Genomic DNA, 17744 nt, shown 5'->3' on the forward strand with positions numbered 1-17744 from the left:
GATACTGGTATCGGTATCGGTGCCGATACTGTAAAATGTGTGTGTACTCATACTCGTAAAAGTTAACCGATACCATGAACCGATACTAACTTATTACATTAATCAGAGGCTGGCTTGTCATTTTTGTTGTAGTTTTTTAGATTGACCACTAGGGGGACACCCCTTGCTAAACAGGCACAGGGTTAGGCGAGTCAGACTAGCACAGTGGTTCTTAACCTTGTTGGAGGTACCGAACCCCACCAGTTTCATATGCACATTCACTGAACCCCTCTTTAGTGAAAAATAAAATATGATTTTTTTCAAATTCAAGACATAGATATGTTTTTTATTGGTGCACAAAATGAGCCGTGCATGTCACGGTGGAGGCTCTGCCGAACCCCTGAGACCGACTCACCGAACCCCTAGGGTTCGATCAAACCCAGGTTAAGAACCACTGGACTGGCAGCTCCAGATAAAAAAGAGAAACTGGAGGCTGCTGTAGCTAGGCTAAACAAAATGTCAGCAGTGTGGACCGGAACAGCCAACTTTAACTCAGGTTTTGGAAAAGCGATGAAAAATGTCGAGAGAAAATCCACGGGCAGTTTAAATAACAGAGGCTCGACTCATTTCATCGCTCTGGATTGAACTTGAACACAATAACCAGCAATATTGTTTGTGAGGTCTGAGATATGAACCTGACGTATACCTGCAGATAGGGATGCACCGATACCGATGCACCGATACCGTTATCGGTACATCGGTCACACCGATGAGATATCGGTCATATCTCAGCATATACCGATACCGATACTGGTATCGGTATCGATACTGGTATCGGTATCGGTGCCGATACTGTAAAATGTGTGTGTACTCATACTCGTAAAAGTTAACCGATACCATGAACCGATACTAACTTATTACATTAATCAGAGGCTGGCTTGTCATTTTTTTTGTAGTTTTTTAGATTGGCCACCAGGGGGACATCCCGCGCTAAACAGGCACAGGGTTAGACGAGTGAGACTGGCGGCTCCAGATAAAAAAGAGAAACTGGAGGCTGCTGTAGCTAGGCTAAACAAAATGTCAGCAGTGTGGACCGGAACAGCCAACTTTAACTCAGGGTTTGGAAAAGCGAAGAAAAATGTCAAGAGAAAATCCACGGGCAGTTTAAATAACAGAGGCTCTGACTCATTTTATCGCCAATGATGACCAGCCAATGCCAGTCGTGGAAAACATAGGATTCTTCTCAGCATACTCGAGCTGCGATATGAAATTCCCAGCCGCCCACACATCAGGGAGATAATGGTGCCAAAACTTTCTAAAGAGGTAAAGACAAGCAGTGTGTGCGCGATGTCAGTCCTTGGTTTGGTGTGTGTGGTAGAAGTATCGGTTTTTGTACTCTGTATCGGCAAGTACTCAGATCCAAGTATCGGTATCGTATCGGTTTGAAAAAATTGGTATCGTTGCATCCCTACCTGCAGATATAAACAACAAGTACAGATGCTCAGGGTAATTTCAATATCTCCTGAACCCATGCATGCAATTTTGCAGCCCATCATTAAGCAGCTGATGGTGACACACAACAATCTTCGGCGAGGGGCCGACTTTTTTATTGCTACATTTTTTCGAAGTCTTTCTTGTTTAGATAATAGAAACCACTGTCAAAACAAATCAGCTGTTTTGCCTGGATGATGTTCTGCTTTGTGTTGCTCCCACTGTATAAGCGCTGCACAAGAGACGCTCCCCACTTTTTATCAACCTTAAGGTTGCTTTCATATTTGAGGCTGAGGGGAAGATATCTTCCAGCTGTGATAATGAAAAAAAAAATAGTTGCAGCCTGGAATACAAAGCCAGCTGCTCTAAACACTGGATTGACTTCAGAAAGCGAACAGCACTTAAACCAGGAGGGAGGAGCGCATGTAATTGTGCTTGGTATGGAGCCATTCTTTAAAAATCAATGGTAGCGTAAGAGTGAGCTGAGAGAATATGGCGTTTGACCTTTTCCTACGTGTTGGACAATATTGTGAGAGCACCTTGTTGGAAAGACGTCTGGAGTTCAGCGTCTAAATGTCATTTGTGGAAGAAGTGACAAAAAAAAACCCAGTAGAGAGGTGCACAGAGCGCGCCATTAACTTTCTGCTGGAGGATACAGGCACACGTGTGATGCGACTGCCTAGCTAGATGAATGGGACTCTACTGCTGGGGGCCTTATAACAAGCTCAGGGTGAAAATAATTGCAACAATACTGTGAGAAGCAACTGTGAGGCAACTTTCCAAACAGGAAGTTGATGTGACAGAGGTCAACCAGGAGGTCTGCAGAAGACGGATAGAGTATTAAATCCAGAGAGATTGCGCGCTGTGTATAAGGTAAAAAGAGACCAAGACTCGAGGGAGGGAGAGGAGAAGAAGAAAATAAGGCTGACCCTTCATCTGAGCGGCTGGCTTGGAGAATTATCAGCTGCTGCCGTGACACAGGACCCCACTAAGAGGGAATGAGGTGTAAGTGTGTGCGAGGGACACTGGAGGACCTTTTCACACAACGATCCCTGTGAGAGGTCGCGTCCTGTCATAAACAATGACAGCTTTTGTCAAAGTACTACTTTCTTTTCTGACTGCCCTCGTCGCAAGAGTTTGATACCAGTTGAAAGAGTTTTTGAAGTTCAGAGTGTGTTATGTGAATTGGAGAGAGAAAGATTGTCAAAGAAATATTGTCAAAGCTACCAAATTCACTGCAGCTGAGACTAAACAAGTAATAAACTACTATCTACTACTACTGCAATTCATTATTATCAGGATGTCCAAAAAACTCACTGAAAAGCCTTCAGCTAATCCAAAATGCTGCAGCAAGAGTCCTGACAGGGACTAGAAAGAGAGAGCAGATTTCTCCTGTTTTGGCTTCCTGTTAAATCCAGAATTGAATTCAAAATCCTGCTCCTCACATACAAGGTCTTAAATAATCAGGCCCCATCTTATCTTAATGACCTTGTAGTACCATATCACCCTATTAGAGCACTTCGCTCTTGCTCTGCAGGCCTACTTGTTGTTCCTAGAGTATTTAAAAGTAGAATGGGAGGGAGAGCCTTCAGTTTTCAGGCCCCTCTTCTGTGGAACCAGCTTCCAGTTTGGATTCGGGAGACAGACACTATCTCTACTTTTAAGATTAGGCTTCAAACTTTCCTTTTTGCTAAAGCATATAGTTAGGGCTGGACCAGGTGACCCTGAATCCTCCCTTAGTTATGCTGCAATAGATGTAGGCTGCCGGGGGATTCCCATGATGCATTGAGTTTTTCCTTTCCAGTCACCTTTATAACTCACTATGTATTAACAGACCTCTCTGCATTGAATCATATCTGTTATTAATCTCTGTCTCTCTTCCACAGCATGTCTTTATCCTGTCTTCCTTCTCTCACCCCAACCAATCACAGCAGATGGCCCCGCCCCTCCCTGAGCCTGGTTCTGTTGGAGGTTTCTTCCTGTTAAAAGGGAGTTTTTCCTTCCCACTGTCGCCAAAGTGCTGCTCATAGGGGGTCATATGATTGTTGGGGTTTTCTCTGTATCTATGAAGCGCCTTGAGGCGACATTTGTTGTGATTTGGCGCTATATAAATAAAATTGAATTGAATTGAATTGAATTGAATAAACAGATATTTGCTTTGCTATATTTACACCTGTAATTAGGAAGCAGTTGTACCGTTAGAGCACAAGAAACCATAAGGTTGGTGAAAATGCCAGCCCGACTGCCCTGCTAAAGATGGAGCCACTTCATCACTTAACAACCCCTCCACCCCCTCGCTTTTTACTGCAACTCCATCTTTCTTTTCACCAGAAAATTAAAAACAAAAAAACCTCCCCCACCCCGGCGCACAAAGTCTTCTGCTCCAGCCGGCATTGATTTTGCACTGAAATGAAGACAGAGGATATTCATCGCGGCTAAAAGAAGATTTTTCAATTTTTCACCAGATGATCTTGCAAGCCACTGATTCATTTTATCACATAAGAACAACACCCCGCCAGCTGCGAGCGAGAATCACAGAACAAACATAATAAATCAACTGTAAACATCAAATAAAAGTGACAAAGCCTTAAAGTAAAGACAGTAAAGATCTGTATTTTCTACCCAGTGAGTGGAAAAGGTCCTATTTGAAGCGTGCTGTGAAGGAAAAGGAATCATTTTAAGGATAGGCCCTCCACAGAGAGTGTTTGCGTGCGCCTGTCAGACAAGGTTATTTTTTTAAGACTCCTTCCTGATAAATAAATTCTCCATTCGATCCATCCTCCATGGTGGCCAAACAAAAGAGAATGAAGGATGGTAGATATTTTTCACATCTTCACTCCTGGTTTATTCTTTGACTCACCTTGGTTTCGACATACTTAAAGGAAGCTGCTGAAGACTTGAATGAGAACAAACACTGTCAATAGCAGGGATCCTACTGTGACTTCTCACAATGCCTATTGAATGCAAGTATAAAGCCATGTAACAGCTGTATTGTAAATGTTCATCTCGAAAGCACAAATAAGCAGATTATTTCTAAAGAAAGACATTTCAGACACTTCTATTCTATCCTATTGACAGTGTCTGGAATTTGTTAGATGCATAAATATTGAAGAAAACACAAGCAAATCTGCTTCAAAAGATACATTTATGAATAAAAACATTATGTGACCCACATGTTTCACTATATTCCTTCGCCCGATGGTGCTAGACGAGGTAAGCTGTAGGCCATATGCAGCTTTTCAGCAAAACTCGCCACCTTCTGTCTCCCCAGGCTTTCTGGGGACATCCTAGCCATTCCCCTGCGAACGCTGCACGGCCAATGTGAGTTGTATAACAAGTAAATTATTCACAGAAACTGCAATGGTGGGGGTGCTTTCAGGCTCAGAATAAACACCGCATGAATTCTGAGGCGGGATGACAGATGTGGAATGTAAGATTTAAAAAGCTACGTCTGCCTAAGTTAAAGTTTCATTCACCGAGGGGATCCTGGCAAAATCATGCAGAGAATCTGTGCTGCCTGACTGAGTGAGTGCTGCTCTCTATGAACACGTACGCTTAATTTAGGTAACTGAACTTTTATGGGGTCAAGTGCACAGCGTCTGCGGATCTCAATTGACTTTCAGCTTTTGCCCGTGTGCTCTTATAATGTGACGAAAACACTTGTCTTTTCGATTCGGCGCTGATGTTTCCGTAGAGGAAGCCTTTCCGCTGTCCATCACGTGTTTAGTCAAGCATCCAAAATATTGCAGTGCTGGGCCGGTTCTGGTTGGATGCCTCAGCTTTCCACTCTGCAGTCTGGGCCTCGACTACGGTGTTTAGGGGCCCTCAGCGATGCACCTATCAATGATGCAGGGCTCGCCATGTCTCCCCATCTCTCCCGAGAAGAGCTGAAAGGTCTATTCACAGCAAAGTGACTCCAAATCAATCGTGCCAGGAAGGATTAAAGACAGACAAGCCTTTCTCTGCCTGTCCGAAGCTATCCCTGCTGTCTGCACTGACACATTCACACTCTTTCACACCTGACAACATTCTCTACCCTTAGAGGACAAGACACCAAAAGACAGAAAGCCACGACAATGGCAGGAGAAAAACTATTAGACATCCCTGACTAATTCCGCCGTTAGATCTTTACCATCCCAACAAGACTCTTCAATCAGCCTGAGAATCCAGAGGCACTTCAATTATGCATTGAGAACAAGTAGGAGAGCACCAGGAAGAAGAACGTCATCCTGCGATTGGGGCCATAAAGTGATGAGGCTCTGCTTGCCGCAGCCAGTCAGAGAGTGAGAACGTGGATGGAGATGCGCAGGGAAATGGGGCCTGCAAGCCAAGCGCAGACTACAAAGCACACAGCCAAAGACAGACAAACACTGCCACTGGAGAGGAAAGCTCCTTTACTTCTTCATGCTGCAGATGCGCGCTGGCTGCAGGGACGGCAGCTGCACCGTCTTACAGCTATCTCATCCAAGTCAGCTCTAAATCAATGCACAGAAAACCAGCGTGCTTAGTGTTTTAAAGAGACGAAGGACCATAAAAAAATCCCAGTGACGTTCTAATGAGGACAATGAGATATAAATACATAAACTGAGCTAATAAGAGGGGGAGATGTTCCTCACACAAGGCGCTAATTAAATGTGAATTTCGCCACTCTGTTGACATCAAAGGTGCTTGAAAATATCTTACGAGGCATTTGCGTACAATAAAACGGGAACGCGTTAGAAAAATAAATATCTATTTATGTGAAAGCAGTGCCTTTTTACGAGTGGCTGTTTTCCTCCACATAAACTGCCGTGCCTGTAGAGGCACACAAACATTTGGCTCGTATAAATATCTCACTCCGGTCTGCCAGTGCAGCCATGCCGAAAATCCTAAGAGACAGGCAAACCGTTGGACAGTCTCCCATTGAGTTTCACTGCTTGGAGGGCTTAATGAGCGTGCTGGCTCAGCAGAGGTGCATGTGGCCGGAGCCTCGTGTATTCGACAGGTCGAACGGTCCACCTGTTCACCTGCAGCACAGGACCAAAGGGCTCGAGGAAACGGAAAATCCCTAATGCACCGCACGGCAGCTAGATTGCCATCCTCAGCAGATTACTCGGCTCCTTTTCGCTCCTTGCGGGTCATCAAAACAAATCCCAAGACTCGGTGTCACAGAGCAGGGCACCAGCTTCTGTAAATGTACCTCTAAGGGTGTCATCTGCTAAAGTGACCGACCATAATAATTCCAATGTGTGTCCTCATTTCAGAAAACCACAAACAAACAATAGCCTCCACTTACAACATCAATCAATCAAAGCATACACACTTCTCGTGATGAACTGATGACCTTGGCTGGCTGTGTTTGAAAATGCCTGAAGAGTAAAATATGTCATTTCTAATATATTTCAAGTGACAGACAGTCGCATGCCTGAAATGAGGTGAAAAGCAGCCTTGGGCTTTCTCCCTGAAAATGAGTGAAACACTGTTGTGGTTTTAGCTACAGGGCCAGTCTGCACAACCTTGTGCAAAAATTGCTGCTGGGTTCACTGAAAGCTGTTCGGGGAGAAATATGATACTAAGTAATGTTTTTAGTGTGCATTCAGATGCATGCGTATTACATGCTTTATTATCTCATTTCACTGCACGGAGTGGGCGTGTGGCCTTGCTGTGGGGTTGGTCTGTGTACTGCACAACCAGCCAAGATCCCATTAGAGACATTGGTGCAAACACGCAGCATATAACATTTCACCACAATGCTTACCAACACTCCTAATGAACAGAAGGGGATTTGATTTCTGAAACGGGCGTGGTGGCCAGAACCCAAAACAAACACGAGGGGGTGAAGCGACGGCATGAGCTGTGCAAAAAATGTGCTTAGTCTATTCACTGTTTGTGCTTTCAGATGAATTACACAAGGGCAGAACAAATTTTTAACAAATGCATAAAAGTAAAATTGTGAACAGAAGCGTATGTTTATTCCTGGAGCAGGAGTACTGTGAATGGAAACACTCAGGTTATGCAACGCGAGGCATTATGCATCCCTGGAGGGACAGAGGGAAGATGAAGATGCAAAATATGCACATCCGCTTAAGTGAAACCCAGAGCACGAGGCAGCTGCCTAGTGAGAAGAGAGCAGATTCAGATTGAAAGACATATAATCAACAGTTACACTGCATGCCGCCACACCACAGGGTAAAGGACTTTTTCTGTGCATCTGGAAAGGATACACTTTTTCTCTTCATTCAGCTGCTTTAAAGACGCCTGTGAAAAGGCGATGTAAAAGGAACCGTTTGATAACGCTTTTACACCCTTTTCTGTCATATGATAAACCATCCTGATGGTATATACATTACAGACGAGCTTTTTGTTCTGTTGCATCTTATTTGTCACAATGATACTTTATTTTTTTATGATTTTCAGATCTTTTCTTTAAATTCAACTTTATTGTCATTGCACATGCACAGGTACAGGGCAACGAAATGCAGTTTGCATCCATCCAGAAGTGCTTTAGTGATATAGATATATTACAATATATATTAGCAATAATATAGATATGTAAGTATATTACAGAAATGGGTCTATTATGGTGTGTTATAATGTACACGGTATGAAGTATGTTATGAATATTCTATAACTATAAGTATGTACAGGCTATGAACAGGATATAAATATGAAATAAAAACTATACAGAAATGTGAACTATGCAGGTTATAAACAGTTGTAGGATTAAAAATTATCGTATGTACAGAATGATTATTTACACAGAATTATACAGTAGTGCAGTTAAGATCAGTGAGATATGTGGATAATTTCTACAGAGGCTATAAAGTGCTGGTGGTTGTGAGTGGTGGTTCAGTCCATGTTATTATTGTGTGTTTGAGGGTACGGTTGTCCATTGTGTGTGTGTGTGTGTAGGTGGTTGTGGGTGTGTGTATGTCCAGTCCATGAATTTAATGTGGGTCAGATGTCAGGAGGAGTTCAGGAGTCTGACAGCTGTGGGGAAGAAGCTGTTCCGGTACCTGGTGGTCTTAGTCCGGAGGCTCCTGTAGCGCCTCCCAGAGGGCAGGAGGGTGAAGAGTCTCGAGCAATTTGGACTTTGTGCTGAAACTCATGCAGTAAGTCTAAGTTTGTTCTTATGTTTAATATTTAATTGTTTTAAATCTTTCAATTTGAGTCTTCCTCTTCATTTTTGGCTTCTTTTTAATTAACCCTAACCCTAATTTGCTATTGCATACTGTGTATTAGCTTTGTGACTCTTTGTATGTGAAAAGCGCCGCACAAATTTAGCATTTTGCTTGCTTGTTTGCAATAATTCATACAACATTAGAAAAGACTGGGAGAACTTGCTGTGCTGGAATATTGCAGAACCTCTTTCTTCATTTTAGCTTCAAGCTCAGAAATCCCAGAAAATTGACCTTATCCTCTAAATGTCTTCCCAAAGCGATTCATTCTGGACATAATAAAATTAGAGTGTGAGGGAACGCAGAATGAAAACAAGACCTTACATTAACCAATAGACAGATGCAATCTGTATTCATGGAGGTGCGGTGTGTCTGCGAGCACTGTTTGAATGTTGATGACGCTCTGTCTGCATCTGCTCCTCATCCAGGGGGAACAGAGGGAAGTAATTGTATTTCACCTTTGGACATGACAGCGACAACACCCGAATATTGTCTAAAGGCCAAGATGCTCCGGTCATCCATCATTCTGAAAATGTATTCTTGAAGTAAAAGAAAAAAAAAGAATTGATGCAATATAGATAAAGCGTTGACAGCTGTAGCATAAACAGAAAGTACGATCCTTGAATCCTTCGGCTTTAACAGCAATAAAACTTGAAATTTCTAACTTTTAATATGCCTCACATTTCATTCCCCTGCCATATGGTGTCGTACTAATCAGTGTTGCTGTTGCAGATGCCGTCTCCCGTTATACCTCTCCACTTTCTCTCAATCCTACTGCTTCTTTTTGCCATTTAAAAAAACCCCAGCTCAAGCGGGATGACATTTGACAATTTTGAAGTTGTGCATCTCCTGCTATGTGAGAACACACAGACACACCAATAGAAATTACCTTCAGTCAGCGCAAAATCTTTCTTCAACCAGTGGGTTTAGGTCTGACATCAACAACAACATGACGCTTGCCTCTGATAAATGCAGACCTCCCTTCTTGACTGGTGTAAAGGTCAGGTTTTAGTGGCAGCTTGATGGCACAGAAAAGCTTCCTTGACAGGCTCCCTGTTCCTTTCCTCTTCTTTTATTCCCCCCTGAACGCCTCATTGGACGCGCCTTTACAGTTGACATGCTAATTAGCACAGAGGGGAAATGGACTGTGTAACTACTCTTTTCTGGTCAGCCAACCTTTCAATGGCCATCAGCCCCTCATCCCAAGCCAGTGGACCACACAAAGAGATAGATCACTAAATAATAGCGATCATCAATCCCTCTATTGTTGTGATGTTGTGATGCAATCATAGCTGCATTATTTACGAGACAGGAACGAGCCTCCTTACAGGCATCTTTATTACATCCAGGAGACTGCATTACGACTTTGTCAGTGACCTCCGCTGGATAGTAATCAACTCCCACGGGTCTACCTCCTACTTTGAGTAAATTTTAGATTAGCATTTCTTCTGTTTTAGAAAGGAGCGAGTGCTAATCACTCAACGCCGTGCTCTTGTTTGCTGGGGACAGGATAACTAGCACGGGTGACAGCCTGAAAGAGGAACATATGGATCAATGCCTGCTCCAAGAACGGCACAGGAATAAATCAATGCTCATTAGATGTGAATTAACGTCCGTCAGAAAACAAATACTCGGCACTTTATGAACTTGCCTTGAGCTTGTCTTACCAACTCTTTCAAATGGATACATGTTGTTACCCAGTTAGGAGGTGAACGGTAATCATAGGCGCAATCTGAGAAGACTTGGCCAGCTGGTGCAGAGTAAGGTGAAGTTAGCACTCCTACATCTCTCCTATTACTGCTTCCCATCAATCAACGAATGAGAGCATTTTACCGGATCAGAGTCTCCAACGTGACCTTCAGATACAGTCGTTTATTTGCATAATTCTCACTTTGCATATAAAGTAATACATGTACTCTTGATTCTGTATCACAGTTTTTTGGGGACGAGTTTCTTCAAAGTAAATATAATCACCTATGTGCACTAAATATGAGCAGAGCCGCTATATCTGTGCACCAGTGCGCTGATTATGTATTTCACTTAGCAGTTTCCCCAAGTGTCCCCCAGTCATCATTTGAAAGATTCTAGTGGCTCCAGCAGAGCCCAGCCTGTCATCAGACGCGAGTTCAAAGACAAGGATTGCTTTCAACAGAATATTGTGTGTAATTTCTGTGCGTGATTGCCGCCCGGCCACACTGGCTGTTAGTTTGGTCTCGAGCCAGAAGCATGAGTCACACCAGGAGAGAGCAATGTTTCGTCAAGGACCCTCAGGAATAAAATACGGTGACCCTGAGAGACTAACTATTCCCTTCTCCAGTCGGTGGAACCATGCATCAACTTTGCCATCTTGCTTAAAATAACTTACATGATCACAGACCTACTTTGAAGCCCAGCTATCTAAAATCAAAGGAGCCAAAAGGCTCAAAGTAAAGACAAAAAACAGAAGTGGGACGAAGCCTTTTTAACATCAAAGTCATCAAATATGTAAGAGTTTCAATAAAGTACAAGACCTCGTATCCTAATTTTCTTGGCTAAATTCCCTTTTTTCTCTATTCACAGCAGAAAGTGCAAAGCGAGAGAAATTCACTTTCATTTACGAGTAGAAAAAGTCGATTTTTTTCAATTTGAGGGGGAGTTTTTACGAGATAAGATGTCGCACGATTAGATGAGACGATACGAGATTTTGTTTACCCAGCCTCAAAATGTTGTGATGATATATTTGAGAGTTGAGGCTGAGCAGCTCTCGTGTGGATAAACTCTTGCTGACAAACAGGGGATTTCACACAGGCGGACAAGCTGCATCCTAAAAACATGATTACCGAGCAACGCGATGGGATACAAATCCTCTACAAATTCCTGTTACTACTGTATCTTCATTAATCAGCTTCCCCGTGCCCCATGTCTGTACGTCTCACGGACGATGAGATGATTATTCACATTGGTGAGTCTTTTCTTGGGATTTTTCATGTAATCACCACACTGAACATTGTGGGTCGGGTTTAACGATTAATATAAAGACAACTTATTTCTCTTATTTGCAGGTCAGGGGGCTAAGTTAGGTCAGGTCCCAGGAAGACGGATGACACGAGGAAGCAAAAATCTGCCTGTGATTTCCTGCTATGCGAGTTCTTCTTTTACACTGACGTGTAGTCATTGAAATGCAAACTGAACAGTGAGGAGGAGAAACTGCAGGCTACAAGTTTTATGTGGGAGTTGACAGCTGAACGGGTTCATCATTTGTTGAGAGTCCCCTCAAGCAGTTATAAATAAATACCTGGAGCCTGTGAGTTTCCAGGAGTTGGTAATGTTATTTTCTCTTTACGACCAAAAAGAGTATACCAGTTCCTAAGAGATGCTGACCTAAGTTATTATACTCAGACAAGCATAGAGTTTAGGCGGAGATTTGCACTGCAGGGCTCTCCTAGGAAACGTCAGAAGCAAACTGACACTTGCACTTCTGTGTCACCCACCTTGAATTTCAAAGTTATTGTTAAATATCCCCGAGAATTAAATCGATTCCAGCCCAGTGTAGCAAAGACAAGTCTTATTGGGAACCAGCAAAGGTCTGCAAAGTTGTGGTTTCTTTGCCTCATAAAATTGTCGTTGCTGTTTATCTGCAGTTGCAAATGTTTGTGCATGTTGAGCTCAAATGTGCGTATCTTCACATGGTTTTAACTAAATAAATAAAGGCACAGACCAAGGTTATTATCGTTAACAAAAACTAACGAAAACTAACAAAATAACGAAAACTAGAAGTGAAAAAACATTTTCGTTAACGGAAATAAAAATAAAAACAAAAAAAGGAAAACTAATTTTATATTTATTTATAGCAAAAATGTGTTTAGTTTTCGTTGATGTGTGCGTGTCATACAAGAGTCAAGGGTGAAAATGAAGTTTAGTTTCCAGATTTTTTTCTTGCTGTGTCTCATTATGCCAGCAGGTGGCAGCACGTTAGTCGAGTCGTCTGTGTCGCTGCTCCGTCCACGCGCAGAATCATGTCAGGAAAAGTCGGGAGAAAGCGCCAGAGTCCAATTTGGGATTACTTTGAATATGACTGTGTTTTGGATAAAGCAAGTGTCTTGTAGTGGAAAGAGACAAATTATGAGGGACATTTCTAAAGGGAAAAAAATCCCACAAACCTTAAAGTGCACTTGAAAAGCTCACACAAGAAGGCTAACCTAGCTTAGCTTGAGAAGGTAAGGGAGCACACTCAACCCTCATCCCCAGAAAACAGAAGCTAACCCCAGGCAAGGCAGCGTGATGCATCCCGAGACAACAGGACGGGGATATCTACACAACTGTGTGAGTCAATTACCTTCAAAAAGTTTATCAATTCACTTGAACCAAAATTACGAACACCCGGTGCTGCGAGAGTTAATAGTCTCATTGGGGCCAAGATATACATTTTATAGTTGCCTGGTATCAATGGTTGTTCATCTGCCTTTATTTATTTATTTAAAGAACCCATAGGTGGGAATGTGAGTTGTCTGTCTCTGCGTGTTAGCCCTGCGACAGACAGGCGACCTGTGCAGGGTGCAGTATGGTAGCTGGAATAGCAACATACCCAAGGATGAGCAGAAGAGCATGACTGATATGATGAAACTGGGATTTTGTTACACTTAATTATTGCAAACACAACTAAAACTATAACTGAAACTAATCAAAACTAAACTGAAACTAAGGATTTTCAAAAAAATAAAAACTAAACTAAACTAGCAAACAATTGGTAAAAACTAATTAAAACTGATATAAAATTGAAAATCTGAAGTCAAAACTAAATAAAAATAAAAACTAATGAAAATTGCAAAACTATTAAAACCCTGGCGCAGACAACCAAAGAAAATAGATATTTTAATGTTGGAGCTGTGTCCTGGCAGTGCAGTTGGTCATGTTTCCATGAGAAGACCTGAATAGCTGCTCACCACAAAGAGTGTTAGGTTTACAGGCCTGGGTCAGTAAAGCCACGGGCCCCTCTGGTCCATATAATGCAGTAAGGGTCAGCTAAAGTCCAACTAGCCACTGAGCTGATTGAGGTGGTTATATATAGACACGCACTGGCAAGCTAGCTCATTCGGGGGACCGGGCTGGGGGCTGTCACAAGGCTTGTGGTGATGTAGCGCAAGTTCTTTAATCTAAAGTCAGCCAATGGCATAACGGAGCAAGACACTTTTCCATGACACAAATCAGAACAGAATTTCCCCTGTGAGATAAGGAGACGAAGGGAATCAATGCAGTATATATGAAGGATAATGAGGCATTAATTGTTGGTACATTGCTGAGAGTTTCAGGTGCACATCTGAAAAACAGGGCAGTGAGCGAGGGTCAACCATTTACCTCTGTGACTGAAAGGGAACATGCCTGTGGGATACCGGATACATGATCTGAATAGCTCAGTATTTTGGAAGATGTTAATGCGAGTGAGGCTATGCGGCACATGTGAGCAGAGGGTTTTAGCTGGAGTGTGACCATCTTTTCAACCATCTTTTCAATGTCACAGGCGTATCACTCCCACTATGGCAGCATAGTGGCGTCTGAAGTTCTAATTAATAAAGCTGCTGGGCAGTGGTCACTGTGAATGGAAACACTGTTACAAAGCAGAAAATCATGTATTCAAAAAAGATTTTTAAAAAAGTACAAAATCTGTGAATATACTGAGAACAAGGGTGTTATTTATTATTCATATATGCAAGTTTTTAACTGAAAGAGTGTGTTTGCACAGAGGGCAAGGCAGTAGGATTGCATACAAAATGAATGGAAAGGCGTCATTAGGCGTACGTTCACCAGGGGGCAGCACAAACTGATGTAAAGTCTTGCTTGTGAAATTCCCGGGAGCTTTGAGAATCTGCTTCATATGTGTAAGATACAAGAATAAGGAAATAACAGGAAGCGCTGACACACATGATTAGCCAATGGCTGAGCTGAATGCAAACACATAGCTAATGTATAGCTAATGTTATCCTGTAGCCAGTGCGTGCGTACACTGATTATTTGATGCATTTGAATATCACGAGGGTAACATTTGGACTGTTTCACTCTGAGCACAACTTTAAGCCTTTTAGACGAAAAGACGAACAAATGAAAATTTAAATTTAAATTTTTAATCTCAAAGTTATTTTTCTGAAAAAAAACTTTGTGGCCAAAATGAACAACTTTGGCCTATTTAGAAAAACAAATGGGATGATGGATTTTCAAACATTATGAAATCTCTACTGGCATTCAAACAATAGCAGATATCTTGGCCCCAGTGCAGTCTGGATAGCACTAAGCACAGTATACAACAGCGGTCCCCAACCCCCGGGCCTCGGACCGGTACTGGTCCATGAGTCGTTTGGTACCGGGCCGCGAGAGTTGAGGCTCAGGTGTGAAATGTATAGTTTTCAGGGTTTTTATCGGTTTTCAGCGTTATTTTGTTATCGTTTTTATCGTTAACTCGGTTTTCCTGGGTCTTTTCGAGCCCGTTCTCACTCCCGAGGCGTAACATGCCGACGTTTTGTCATGTCCCGCGGCGTTCCTGAGGAACGCGAAAGGAGACCTTCGGCGTTCTTATGGTACGCGGCGGGTTATGGCTGAAATCCAGTGCAATGACGCTCCCGCGGTAATAGATGTTCCAGCCCTGTATTCCAGCCCTAAACCTAACCTTATCCCTAGCCCTAACCATAACCTTTTTCCTGACCTTAACCACTTTAATGATGTTAAATAGCGTGTTTCCAAGCGATTTGAAGAAAAAGAGCGAACATGTGTAGATTGAGTCCATATGGTTCTCATATTTCCTCATTTTTCCGAGGTCGTCATTTAGGAACATGGTGGGTAGCCGAAAACGTAATATGTTGACGATTTGTCACCTAGCGTAAAATGTTACGCTTTGAGAGTGAGAACGTGTTGGTCTTTTCACGCGTGTTATGAATAAATCTTCTTTTTTTGGTACCGGTACTAGTTTTATTTTGTTGTATTTATCCGCGACACCTTAAAGGCCGGTCCGTGAAAATATTGTTGGGCATAAACGTGGCGCAAAAAAGGTTAGAGACCGCTGGTATACAACATGTGTTAGACAACAAACTTTTAACATTTTTATGGGGTTTCAGTTTCAGTTCTTTAATGTAAAGTTGGACAAATTTACATCTTAAACAGAAGAACCCCAAAATGTATTCATAATGTAAAACTGACAAGGAGGAAGCCCCCATGATGCTCACTCAGGCTCGAGCACGCTGCACTCTGCACGCTCCTTCTCACCCTGAGGTGGGAGAAAGGCACTAAAATCTATTACGCCACACCGAATGGCTTTTTTCATTTCGACAGAAAAGTGCATTCTTTAGCAGCGGCAGTAGTAAGTGTTGGGTGTATTTTTCACTGCACTTAAATCTCATCTCATTCTTTCTTGCCAATTTGCATCACAAGGGGATACTCTGATGGCCTTCCCTATAATGAAAATGGAAAGACATTCATTAAGCTTGATCTTCAGACTCTGGACAAGCACTCGTCACTGGTGATTAAGTGCAGACAGGAAATTTCATTCATACACAGCTCATAAATAAAAATGAGAGAAAACACATGCTTTCATTTTTTTTCTCTGAGCTCCAAATGAAGCAATAATAAGTTAGAGATGAAAAGAAATTCATCACTAACGGTAATTATTAAGATCATTACGCGCCATGTGTCGTATATTGTATGGACAAGCGTGGCAAAAGACAAATGTGGGGATATGTGGACAATAAATATGAAAAAGCGGTTAATTTGTCAGTAAAATGATTATGTCATTAATGTGAGTCACATTTTGCGCCTGCTGTCTATACTGCGAGTAAAGGTTGGCGGAGTGAAAGTGCAGGTGGAGCAGAGGTGCATTTCTCTAAATGTCATGGATGATTACCTAACTTAAGCTACATCATAGTTAGCTTAGTAAACAGACTTTCGGTGGTAATCCTTATTAGCTGAGCACAAATAGGAAGGATTGTGGAAATGAAGGCCTTTACGGCAGACGGCCGAGATTAACTCTGACTTGTGAGTTATGACAGGCTGACTGAGAGGAGTCCTTCTACAGCCCAGTGAAAGCGATTACAATTAAAATAGAACAAGTTTAACTAAAATTGCTTTTGTCAGCCAGCGTGAGATCAGCTTTATTTTGTTTATCTGAGATTTGGAGCAGACTGGGCACTATACAGGCTTTGTGTTAAGCACATGCTCCCCTGATCGGTCCTTAACTGTGACCGTCAGACTGAAGGGCAAATAAGGGCGTCACCTCGCACAATCGATCAACCTCGCTAAAGGACGTGTCTGTCGATATGGAGGGCAAAAGAAGTCATTTCGTGTCGTGAAGGTTTCACATGTGGCTCAAAATGTTAATACACCTTAGAGGTTTCGTGAGGAGGAGGAGAGGTCAGTGGATTCGTTTGGAAGAGTTAACCCTTTAAAGCCGGTCGGAGTGGGCACGCTCTGTTTTGCGTAACTATTTTTAAAGCTCTGCAACCACGTAAGCTAGCGCAATCATTTTTTTTGCATATGAAACCGGAGGAGTTGTACTTACATCTTATGCCATCAGCTTGTCCTCGGTCACAGTTTCCTTCCACATATAGCTTTGCAAAAACTGCATAAAAAGCACTTGCAGCAACAAAAACATAATATTCCAGAAACACGCTTTGCTGATCCGATCAGCTGTTCATAACACTTCCTACGTCCATCAGCTCGAACTATCGCATGTCCGCCATGACTTGCCCGAAACCGGAAGTGACGTCATTTGCAGAAATGTAGTTTTTTACTATCAGGGCCTCATGAGCCTATACTGGTGTTTTTAAAAGTTATCTTTGACTTTATGACTTTCTGTGTCGTTTCTGGGATGCTTAGGACTCATATTGCACTGCTGGAAATAGTTTATTTTGATGCATATGCTGCTTTTTTGCTAATTTGCATTATAATATTTATTTTCGTTTTTCCTGCAGTATATAAAAATTGGTGTATTTCAAAAATAAAACTATGAAGACACTCAAAATAAATTTCCTGTGGTGGGAAACTATTTTGTGCAACTTTTTTGTATTTACAGTTTTGAGGGATAAGCCTCTTAAATTTCTCTAACTAGAAATATATGTTAAAAAAACAAAAACAACTTTACATTTTTTGTAGTTTATT

At 42.2% G+C, this 17744-nt stretch overlaps 1 protein-coding gene and 2 long non-coding RNA genes across 5 annotated transcripts in view; all 3 read right to left on the reverse strand.

Moving 5' to 3' along the window:
• Positions 1 to 17744, reverse strand: part of LOC146515877 (uncharacterized) — a 331877-nt gene that overhangs the window by 137221 nt on the left and 176912 nt on the right. The window lies entirely within an intron of this gene.
• Positions 1 to 17744, reverse strand: part of tspan9a (tetraspanin 9a) — a 222220-nt gene that overhangs the window by 27484 nt on the left and 176992 nt on the right. The window lies entirely within an intron of this gene.
• Positions 1214 to 17744, reverse strand: part of LOC146515882 (uncharacterized) — a 37120-nt gene continuing 20589 nt past the window's right edge. For both annotated transcript variants that reach the window (XR_014874898.1, XR_014874897.1), the window contains one exon: positions 1214 to 17026. This is a non-coding gene — a long non-coding RNA (uncharacterized LOC146515882). The remainder of the gene's footprint in view (positions 17027 to 17744) is intronic.

This window comes from Neolamprologus multifasciatus, chromosome 7, assembly GCF_963576455.1.
Source record: "Neolamprologus multifasciatus chromosome 7, fNeoMul1.2, whole genome shotgun sequence".
NCBI lineage: Eukaryota > Metazoa > Chordata > Actinopteri > Cichliformes > Cichlidae > Neolamprologus > Neolamprologus multifasciatus.